General features: G+C 49.2%; 1 pseudogene; it reads right to left on the bottom strand.

Moving 5' to 3' along the window:
• Positions 1 to 1,102: 1,102 nt before the first annotated feature.
• LOC120602062 (uncharacterized) lies at positions 1,103 to 1,220 on the bottom strand (annotated as a pseudogene).
• Between the last annotated feature and the right edge of the window lie 9,195 nt (positions 1,221 to 10,415).

The following is a 10,415-nucleotide window of genomic DNA, read 5'->3' as shown; positions in this document are numbered from 1 at the left end:
ACCTGTTCCACCTTTATCATTCTTTCCACTGATGCCTCTGACTTTCTGAGAGCCCGAGACATTCTTTTGGTTGTTGGGCTGTGAGCATAATTGTCATCACCTGCTGCTTAAACTCTGGGAAGTAAGGGAGAGGGTCGCTGAGTTTTCATCAAGGTTCCCTGCCAGATGACTGTGCGAAAAAACATCTCTTCCTCCCAGTATGTTAGTAGGAGGTAAGCAGATTGTTACAGCCTTCTGTCTTCCAGACAACAGTGGCAGGCTGGCCCCAACTCTGGAAACAACGGGATCTGGGAGGACCAAAGCCACAGCTGACTCCAGGGCGCTGGCCTCCGCAGACACAGCACTGAGCTGCCGCTGGGGTCATAAGTAGGACCCCTGCCCCCTTTATAACCTGACCTGGCCCACCTTTACAAGCCTATCACCCACTCCATGGACATCCTAGGCCTACCAGGTTCCCAGATACCACCCACGTGTTTCTACCAATTAGAATGTTCTTTCTGATTCCTCCACCTCTTTCTCTGCTTTGTAAGTTCTTTAATCTTACCTCCTCTAAGGAGCCTTTCCAGTTCTCCATCAAGAAGCACTTTCTCCTGCCCACTCCCACCGTGACTCTCGTATCCATCATCTGCATAGAGTTCTTTTGGAGGGACTGGTGTTTACTGGCCAGCTCCTAGGCATCAAGCCTATGCTATGCAAGTTTATCTAATATATGATCTCATTTACTCTTCATGACCACTACCAGGTAGGGATTCCTCTCATACCCATTCAACAGAGGAGGAAATGAAAGCTCGCTTACCCAAAGTCATGAAGCTAGAAGAGGCAGAGTCAGGATTTGAACCCAGGTTTTTCTGACTATAAAGTTTATACTCATTGTCACTTATACCACCTGCTTCCCGCTTCCTTAGAAAGTTGCCGTTTCCCTTGTAGAATGTGAACACCAGAGGATAGGGCCTGTGTTTCTTCATCATCCGAGCCCCTGGGGGCACCTCTCTGTGGATGCCAAATTGTATCTGATCACAACTTTGTGCATATTGCAGAAATGCCATCACTAGAGCCCTCTTTGTCAGGGGCCCAGGTCTTTTAGGGGAACATTTTTTTTAAGCGCCTACAGCACCCAGTATTCCTAGCTGGTCTCCCATCCAAGTACTAACCAGGCCCGACCCTGCTTAGCTTCCAAGAATAGATGAGTTTGGCGCGTTCAGGGTGGCATGGCTATAGACTCAGGGGAACATTTTAAATTGGCCAACATCTAACTAATTGACAGCTGAGTGGCAGATGAGACAAGGGAGGGAGCAAGGGGGAGGAAGGCAAAATTGCAGGAGCCGAGAGGGGCTAAAAGGAGAAGGAGGGCTCCAGGTCGAATTTGGCCGCCTTGCTCAGACCCTCTCCAAATCCCAGGTTTTCCGCGGTAGCTGGGGAAGCCTGGGCTAGTCACTGAACCTCTCTGAGCTTCAGTTTTCTCATCCATAAAATCCTCGTCCATAAAATGGGCACATTGCAACAGCGCTTGCTGTTCTCGCTAGACGCCCTGGGCTGCTGCCAGGAGGAGTGAGGTTGTGGCTGAAGGAGAGCCTCGGTGCTGCCTACTGGGCACTTGTGACAGTGCCGTCACCTCCCTTAATGGAGACAGTTAGAGGATTAACCCAACCTGAAATGCCCTTCCCATGAAATCACAGGGTCTTGAAGGCCTGGGGGCAGCAGGGAACTCAGAAAATCACAGACTGATAATAAGGATCTTGGGGACAACTCAGCCTGGTTTTCCTATTCTGATAGCACAGCATGGTGGACCGATAGCCAGCTCTGCTGGCAACTGGGCCTGGCTCCAAATTTTGCCCCCACTTGCTGTGTAGGTTTGTGCATATCATTTTGCCCCTCTCAGCCTGGTTCCTCATTTTCAATATGGAATCAAAAATTGTTCTTTTGCTAGAGTAATCAGGGAGATTGCTTCATAAATTATGTAAATGTCTAACAATTTTTTTAAAAAAGAAAATATATAAAAAGAGAAGATTAAAAATAAAATTGTTCTTTTGCTACAACTCCATTGGGAGGATCAGAGACTCAGGCAATGACAGTTGGTATTAGGATTAACTATGGGGGACTGAGGCCGAGAGAGGGAAAGTAATTCCCTCATGGTCACACAGCAGGTTAGCTGCAGAACCAGATCTATGCCTAGGCCTCCCAAAGCCAAGGCCTGGGCTCGCCCTTGGACAGCTGAGGACCTCGCACTGGGCTTGCTGATAAGATTCTGTGTCTCTCTGAGCTGAGACAACTGCTTGGGTTGTCTATAGCTGAAGAAGGACCAAAAGCCCAAGTCAGAGCCTGGAGTCATAGTCCAGCCTGGGGTCTAATCCACTGTTTAACCCTGGGCATGTCAGGTCACCTCTATAAGCCTCGGTTTCTCTGCTCACCAAATTGGGGCCGGGGGGCGGGGGGAGGAATTCCTGGCAGAGCGAAGGAATTATGTAAAAGCACAGAACTGTTTTCATAACAGCTCCCCCCAAACCCCAACTCTCACTGTGCATCAAGCCCTGTGTGCTCACTAGCCATGGCTCCACCTTGGGAGGGGAGGTGGGGGCCCAATTTGCAGATTAATGGCTAGGAAGGGGTAGAACCACAATCTGAGCTCTAATCCTGTTCCCTCTGCCTGAAACACTTCCCCCTCCTCTTCCCATACCTAACTCGAGCTCCTTCCTTTTGAAGGACCCCTCCACCTCAGGCTGCGCGGGCACAGTGCTGGCTTTTCCCCTTGTGCATTGAGACTGTTTCTTCATCTCCTCCACCAGACAGGGAGTCCCGTGATGCGGGGACCTTATCACGCTCACAGCTGTATCTCCAGAGCCTAGCACTTTGCTTGGCATACAGTAGGTGCTCAATAAATACTTCCCAAGTGACTGAGTGCATTGTGTCAGCATCAGGAAGCCACCGGGCCCTGAGGGAGCCGGGGAGATGGGAAGAAAGCTTTAGAACTCTTGCCCCGCCTTACATTAGCAGGAGCTCTTCTGAGTCCTGACAGCCTCCGGGGATGCCATTTGAGCCAGCTGAATTCCAGTTACTGCTTCACCTTGAAAAGGCAGCTGAGGCCCTCACCAAGCAGCCCAGTAATTGACATCGCAGCGGTGCCAGGAGCTGCCCTGTTAATATTTAATGTGGCCTTCACTGCAGCAGAGCTGCTGGCTGGAAGAGGGGGCCCTGCAGTCTCCATGGGGTCGTGAGGAGGGCACATTGGGAAAGGGCTTCATAACCGGAAAGCCCCCAGCAGATGAGCATTACATTGGCCCATTTTAGCTCCTGGCTTAACTCAGAAAAAGCCAGGGCAGCATGGGCCTACAGTGGGACAAGGAGACTGCTGACCGAGCCCAAGTGATAAATGTATGGGGGATTAGGAGCTTCCAGGGGACACTTCCTGGAGACAGTGGGAGAGCAGAGCCCTGGCGCCAGCCTGACCTGGACTCCACTCCAGATTTGCATTGTGCAGTTGTGTGACCTGGGCAGCAACTGTACCACTGAGCCTCAGTTCTTTAATCTGTAAAACGGGCATAATAATACCTTCCTTGAGGGGCTGTTGTGAGGATTAAATGAGATAAGAAATGCAGAGCAGCGGTCTCCAACCTTTCTGGCACCAGGGACCAGAGCTCCTATGAGAATCTAATGCCTGATTGATCTGAGGTGGAGCTGAGGCGGTGATGCTAGCGCTGGGGAGCGGCTGCAAATACAGATGAAGCTTCACTCACCCGCCGCTCACCTCCTGATGTGTGGCCCGGGTCCTAACAGGCCACGGACAGGTACTGGTCTGCGGCCCGGGGGTTGGGGACCCCTGATATAAAGGACCCAGCTCAGCACATAGTAAGACCTCAGCAAATGCTGAGTGCCTTCTCAGGAGGGAACAAACCAGTCCAGATGCTCACACAGCAGAGGTGGCATCTGACCTGGCCTACAGTCACCCACACAAGACTGCATCAGCTGAAGGGTTTACCTAAGGTTGCCTGCCCAGTCTGAGAAGCAGGCGACAGGATGAGATGTCCCCATTCCCTGGGACCTGCGCTTCTCTGGCCCAGACAAAGCAGGACCCTCATCTTCCACCCCTTCCTCTCTCTCTCCAGCATGTTGCCCACAAATCCTGGAAGCCTCTCAAAATGTAAATCCAACCATGTCATCCCCTGCTTAAAACCCTTCTGTGGTCCCACATTGAGGACTGCTAGAGAAAACACAGGAGGCCCAGTCAAAACTGAATTTCAGATAAACAAGTAATTTCTTAGTATACGAATGTTCCATATAGCGCATGCACATAATTATACTAAAAATATTATGTGTTGTTTTTCTGAAATTCAAAGTTAACAGGACAACCTGTATTTGTATTTGCTAAATCTGGCAATCCTACGCAAACTGCCTTCAAGAAAAAGATTAGAGACTTTCATTGGTCCACAAGGTCTGTTTGGGCCCCAAGCTCATCCTCTCCCTCTCTTCCACATGATCTCTGCTTCAGACACGACTCTTTGCCTTTATATGAGAATCCCAAGCTCTCCCTCCCATCTGGCCCTTGCAGATGCTGTTCTTTCTGCTGGGACCCTCTTGGTACCTCCTACTTCTCCCTCTGCCCCACTGTGCTTGACCTGACTCATCCTTCAGTCCTCCGAAGTGCTGCCTTTTCCTCCTGGAAGGCTTCCCGGCTCTGCAGGCCTCGGTGGTGCCTCCTTTGGGTTCCTATCTGCCTTTGGCTGGTCCTCTGTCTGTCCTGGCCACTTAGGGGTTCAGCAAACATTTGTTTCATTGATTTGCTAAATTTTGCAGCGCCCCCCCGCCCCCCGCCACTTCCGCTATCAACAGTTTCCTCTCATTCAGCCAAATTCTATTGCCCTGCAAGGCCCTGTTAGAATCCCACCTCCTCCAGGTCTTCCCTGGGGCCCACAGTCCTTCCAGCTCAGTCACCACCTTGCTCAGCGAGCAATCTTTTCAGCCCATAAGCTCAGCAAAATCATCACCCCTCAGACTTTCCTGTGACCTGCAGTGCCCAGCACTGTGCCTTCTTGCCAGATGGTGGTTCACAAACATTAGTGAGCTTGGAGGATGCCAGACTGAATTCCTGTGTTTGATTCTCCTCACACTCAATGGCCAAGAACCAAAATCCTAACCCTGACTTGGAGCAATGCCTCCTATATCCTATGAGCCTATAAAGGAGACAGGGAGGCATCCTTAGTTCCCATTTGACAGAAGAGAAAACCGAGGAAGTGAAAGAACCTTAAGGTCAAAGCTCAGGTCTCTGGACCCCATCCTACCTCAGGGCCTTTGCACCTGCTCTTCCTTCTGCCTGGAATACTCTTCCCAAAGATCTTACCATGGAGTTTTGTACCACATTAAAGATAGCCACAAATTCTTTGTCCCACTCCTCCCATCAAGAGGGGGTGTTTCTTTCTCTAATCTTTGAATCCAGGCTGGCCCTGTGACTTACTTTGACAACAGAATGTGACAGAAGTGATCTTTTATGAGTTCAGGAGCCTTGGAGATTCTGCCTTCACCCTCTTGGAATGCTGTCCTTAGACAGCCATGTAAGGCAGCTATCCTAGCTGACTGGAGGATGAGAGGCCTGTGACAGGGAGCCGAGGCGCCCCAGCCATCAGCCAGCACCATTTACTAGAAATGAGAATGAGGCCTCATTTCAGCCCAGCTGTGCCTCCAGCTACACGCAGCCACATGTGTAACCAGGAGAAACGGGCGGAGGAACCACCCAGGCCAATTGCAAATTGGTGAGAAACAGAGATGGTTGTAAGCAACTAAGTTTGGAGGTTTGTTACACAGTTTTGGTTTGTTATACGGTCATAGGTAACTGACACAACTGCCTCCTCCTCAGTCCGGTGTCTGCTCGGATATTGCCTCCTCGGAGAGTCCTCTCTTTCCTGACCATCCTGGCTGAAACAACACACGCCCCAGTCCCCACCGCCAGCCACTCTCTATCCCATCATCCTGTTTCATCTACCCAAGGCATTTATCGCTGTGTGAAATCATGATTTATTCACTCGCGGACTTATTGTCCATCTCCTCTACTAGGCAGTGGGTTCTGTGAGGGCAAGGGTCTTAATGGTTTGTTCCCTGCCTCTTCCCTAGCGCCTTTGTGGTGTCTGGCGTGGGGAAGATGCTGCAAAATGATGTTGGTGGTAAAATTATGTGCCTGCCCCTGGCTGCTGCGGCACTTAGGAGAGCAGAGTGGCAGGCGTGAGCGTCCACCCTGTCACATCTTCTGAGAACAGTGCCCTTGGGAGGGCAGGCCCAGCCAGGTGGCTCGGCCCTGTTTCAGGGACGAGACTTCAGGGAGCCCAAGCTGAGCAGGGAGGAAAGGAAACTGGCAAAATGTTCATTTTCAGCAGGGGCTCAGATTCGAAGCAAGAAGATCTCTGAGTTTTCTCTCCTCCGCGTCTATTGCCAATTACCAGCAGCCCTGCCACACCCTCCTGTAGGATCAGAAAGCTGAGAAACTAGGCAATGGAAGGCAATGCTGGGGACACTGAGTCACTCCTGAGGGCCAAGGATTTCTAAATCCCTAACACAAAGCAGATCCTCTGAGCCTGCTTTGTTCCAGTGCCAAAAAAAAAAAAAAAAAAGGTCTAGCCACGGCCTCAACTGAGGACAAAATGTACACCCAAGAGCAAAAGAATGTGCTCTCAGATGCCTCTTTGAGGTACATTCTGCATTCTGCAGGAGCAGAGCATGCATCACTGCTGTTCAAACCAGTCTGCTTTCAAGTCAGGTAGTCTCATGTTAGAATCCTGGCCGCACCGCTATCTGCGTGGCCTTGGCCTGCCACCTAACCTTCCTTAGCACCAGGTTCTGCATCCATAAATGGTGGACAATGAAGACCTAATGCCTAAGGTTGTGATGAGGACTCTGAGATCCTGCACAGTCGGCACGGCTTCAAGCACATAGTTAAACTGATAGTATTAAGCTTGCAAGTTTTGCTTTACCTTTTGATGTATGGGAAGGGGTCATGGAGAGCAAGGTTTGCAGTGAAACACAGACCCTTCCCGGGGACCGGAGCCACATTTAGGAGTTGCGTGACAGGGACCAGGGTTATAGTGTGAAAGCTTTGGTCCACATTAGAATGCCTGATTTTATTTGACATTGTTCTCTAAACAGATGAGAGGATCCCTCAGAGCAGCCCTGGTATGGGCAAGTCAATGATTTGGAGTTAGAACCCTGACAAGAATTCAGGAGCCTAGGTGGTCCAGCTGTGGCAGCACTATGTTGTGTGACATGGAACAAATCACTTGTCCTCTCTGGGCTCTGGTGTCCTCATCTATAAAATGGGTCATTCATCCCTGACTTACCAAACTCACAGGGTTGTTGGGAGGATCAGATAATGATTCACATGGGAGAGTGCTTTGGAAAGCATTAGCTGTTTGATGAATAAAGGATGATTGCTATTAAAACTGAAAGCAATCAGTTGGAAATCTCCACCTCCTGTTCAATTGTGCTGTGAACCTGTAAAACTGATCTAAAAAAATGTCTATTAAAAAAAAAAAGAACATCTGGATTTTCTAGCAAGACCCTCTAAAGCCTTTAAGTCAGGCAACACAATACAGGTTCAAATACTGGCTTGCAACTTGCATGACTTTGGGCAAATACATTAACCTCTGGCACTGCCAGAGATTTGTTTTTTCTTCTGCAGAGATAGGAACTCTGGGGCAAGAGAAGGGCTGGGAAAATGCTGCAAGATCGAAGATAAACTAGATGAGGAGGAGATGTCTGCCAGCGTCCCAAAACCCTGCTCGACCAAGGAGGAGGATTCCCCTGACGGTGAGCAGAGGTGGGGGCTACCTGTTCCCCTTTGCATCTGGCTCTCAGCTCCACCCCAGGTAGATGGTGACTCAAGTCATTCTGCAGAGCTGGTCCCTCTCTGCCCCTGTTGCCATGGTGCTGCAGCACAGCCTGGCCAATCAGGAAGGAGATGGATATCTGAGCCTCTGTTGCTAAAGCCGAAGCAGGATGCCTGGCCAATGGGAAGAGTGGCAGAGTGGAGCCACCATGGAAACCTCAGCCTGAAGTTCCAACCAGGTTTTTGTTGTTTGCAGGGGTATGCTGAGTTTTCTGCAGTCCTTTTTTTTTTCCTTGCAAAGAGTATCTTGCAGCCCGGGGAGGACATTTAGGAGTCACAGCAGGGGTGTATGACAAGAAGCATCTTCAAAGAGTCAGAAAGGACCCCAGCTTCACAGGGTACAGCTTCAGATGTCCCCTTAATTATTTCTCCCCGCCCCTCCACCCCCACCCCGTGACACTCAGCATCACCTTAGTCCATCCCCATAGCTCTACTCAGTCCCATCTGTCCTAAGAATTGGCTGTAGGCTGCAGAAAAATCTCCACCCCCAAAGTAAGAAAAGAACTGTGGAGCTCACCCCCAAATGGCGCTTTTCCACCCTATAGCTTTGTGGCTTTGCACAAACCGCTCCACCTCTTCTACGTACAGGGTAGTACTGGAGGATAGAGATAAGGGTCAGACACAGGCGTTGCCCCTTTCTGTAAAATTAGAAGATGGAGCAAATGGGCTTTGTGACTCCTTTCAGATCTCACATTCTAGACTTAATGCTGTTTTAACCTTCAGGCTCTGGACAAAATGGATCTACAAGGAATAACTTTCCAAGAGGAAACCTTGTAAATAGTGCCGGTGGACGCAAATAAGACAGATTTCTTTGTGCCCTTGAAATGTCAGACCAGCTGGGCCATGGATTTTACAATCAAGGCCCAGAGGGGTGAGCTGCCCCCTCAAGGTCACACAGCGACATGGATGCAGAGCTAAGACTGAAAGCCCCAGCTCCCAGGCCTAGCCCTCCAGCCTGAAACGTGCAACCTCCTTCAACCAGCCTTCTCGCCTTCGGGCAGATCAGGATGTTGTGCCCACATCTCCAACACCCCTTATTCTGCAAACATGGGCATAATAACAACTGCAAGGGAAAGTGTGTCCCAACCCTTCCCCCCACTCTCTCCTGGCTTTCACTCTGTTGCCTGGCAACAGTTCTACCCAGAAACTTTGGTGTCATCCTAGACAACTCCCTCGTCCTCATTATTTTCACCAAATCCACTGCCCAGTCATGTCCATTTTATCTCCTAAATGGCCCTCAAGTCATTCACTCCTCTGCTCCCCCCACCCCCACCCGACTCCCCCAGTCCGAGGTTCTGTCATGGATTTCGTGGACGACCACACTGGCTTCTCACAGGCTTCCTGCTTTTACACTTGCTCATCCCATCCCCCGCTTTGATTTTCTATAACCACAGCCAATCTTTTAAAAATACAAATCTGATCATGTCTCCTGATGCTTGCTTAGAACGTCTAAGGATAAAAATCAAAAATGTTAGCAAGCCCAGGAGGCCCTGTGTTATTATGCTGACACCCTTAACTTCATCTTGCCCTTGCTTGTGCCTTTCCCTCTCTGCTTGAAACATTCTCCGTTCTCCTCCTCAATTAGTCTAGCTTCTCCTACTCACCCTTCATCTCTCAGTTCAATGGTCACTTCCTTGGGAAGCTTTTTCTGACCTCTCTGAATGGATCAAATCTCCTTGTTTCAGGTTCTCCTGGCACCATGTATCCCTTTTATATGTGGCACTTATCACAGTTGCAATTTTACACTTATTCATATACTTATTTGATTCATTTCTATAAGCTCTGTCTGCCCCACTTGATATAAGTTTCATAAGGGCAGTGACTTTGTCTCGTTCTCTGCCTGAAACATATGGATGAATGTATGGATAGATGGATAGATGGATGGATGGATGGATGGATGGATGATGATGGATGGATGAATGGATGGATGGATGGATGGTTGGACAGACAGATATGTAGATGGATAGATGAACAGGTATATGGATGGATGGATAGATGGATGAGTATGTGTATGTATATATGTAGGTAATGTTAGGTAATGGACAGGTATATAGGTGGATGGGTATATGGATATGTGGATGGATGCTCTCATTTTTCCCAGCTTACTTAGATCTAATCATGTCTTCCTCTATTCTGTGCCTAGCTTATTGTCTGTCTGTTCATTCAACACACACCAAGCTTCTCTGATGTGCCAGGAATGTGCCCCCAGTGCTGTGGGAGCCCTAGGAAAGAGAAATTGCCATGCCCTTGAAGCTTAACGATAATAGCTCCTTCCAGTTAATACTTACTACGATTGACCCTTGAACAACATGGGAATTAGGGGTGCTGACCTCCCATGTAGTCAAAAATCCATATATAACTACAATCAGCCTTCACATAAATGGATTCCTTCACATAAATGGATTCCCAGCCTTCACATAAATGGATTCCCTGAATAATGCGGGTTTGAACTGCTCAGCTCAAATAAACTGCAGTCATTTGAAAAAAAAAAAATCCACGTGTAAATGGACCCACGTAGTTCAAACTCGTGTTGTTCAAAGGATTAACTGGA

This window comes from Pteropus medius, unplaced genomic scaffold (genome assembly GCF_902729225.1).
Source record: "Pteropus medius unplaced genomic scaffold, Ma_sr-lr_union100, whole genome shotgun sequence".
Classification (NCBI taxonomy): domain Eukaryota; kingdom Metazoa; phylum Chordata; class Mammalia; order Chiroptera; family Pteropodidae; genus Pteropus; species Pteropus medius.
This window is presented reverse-complemented; position numbering and strand designations above follow the sequence as displayed.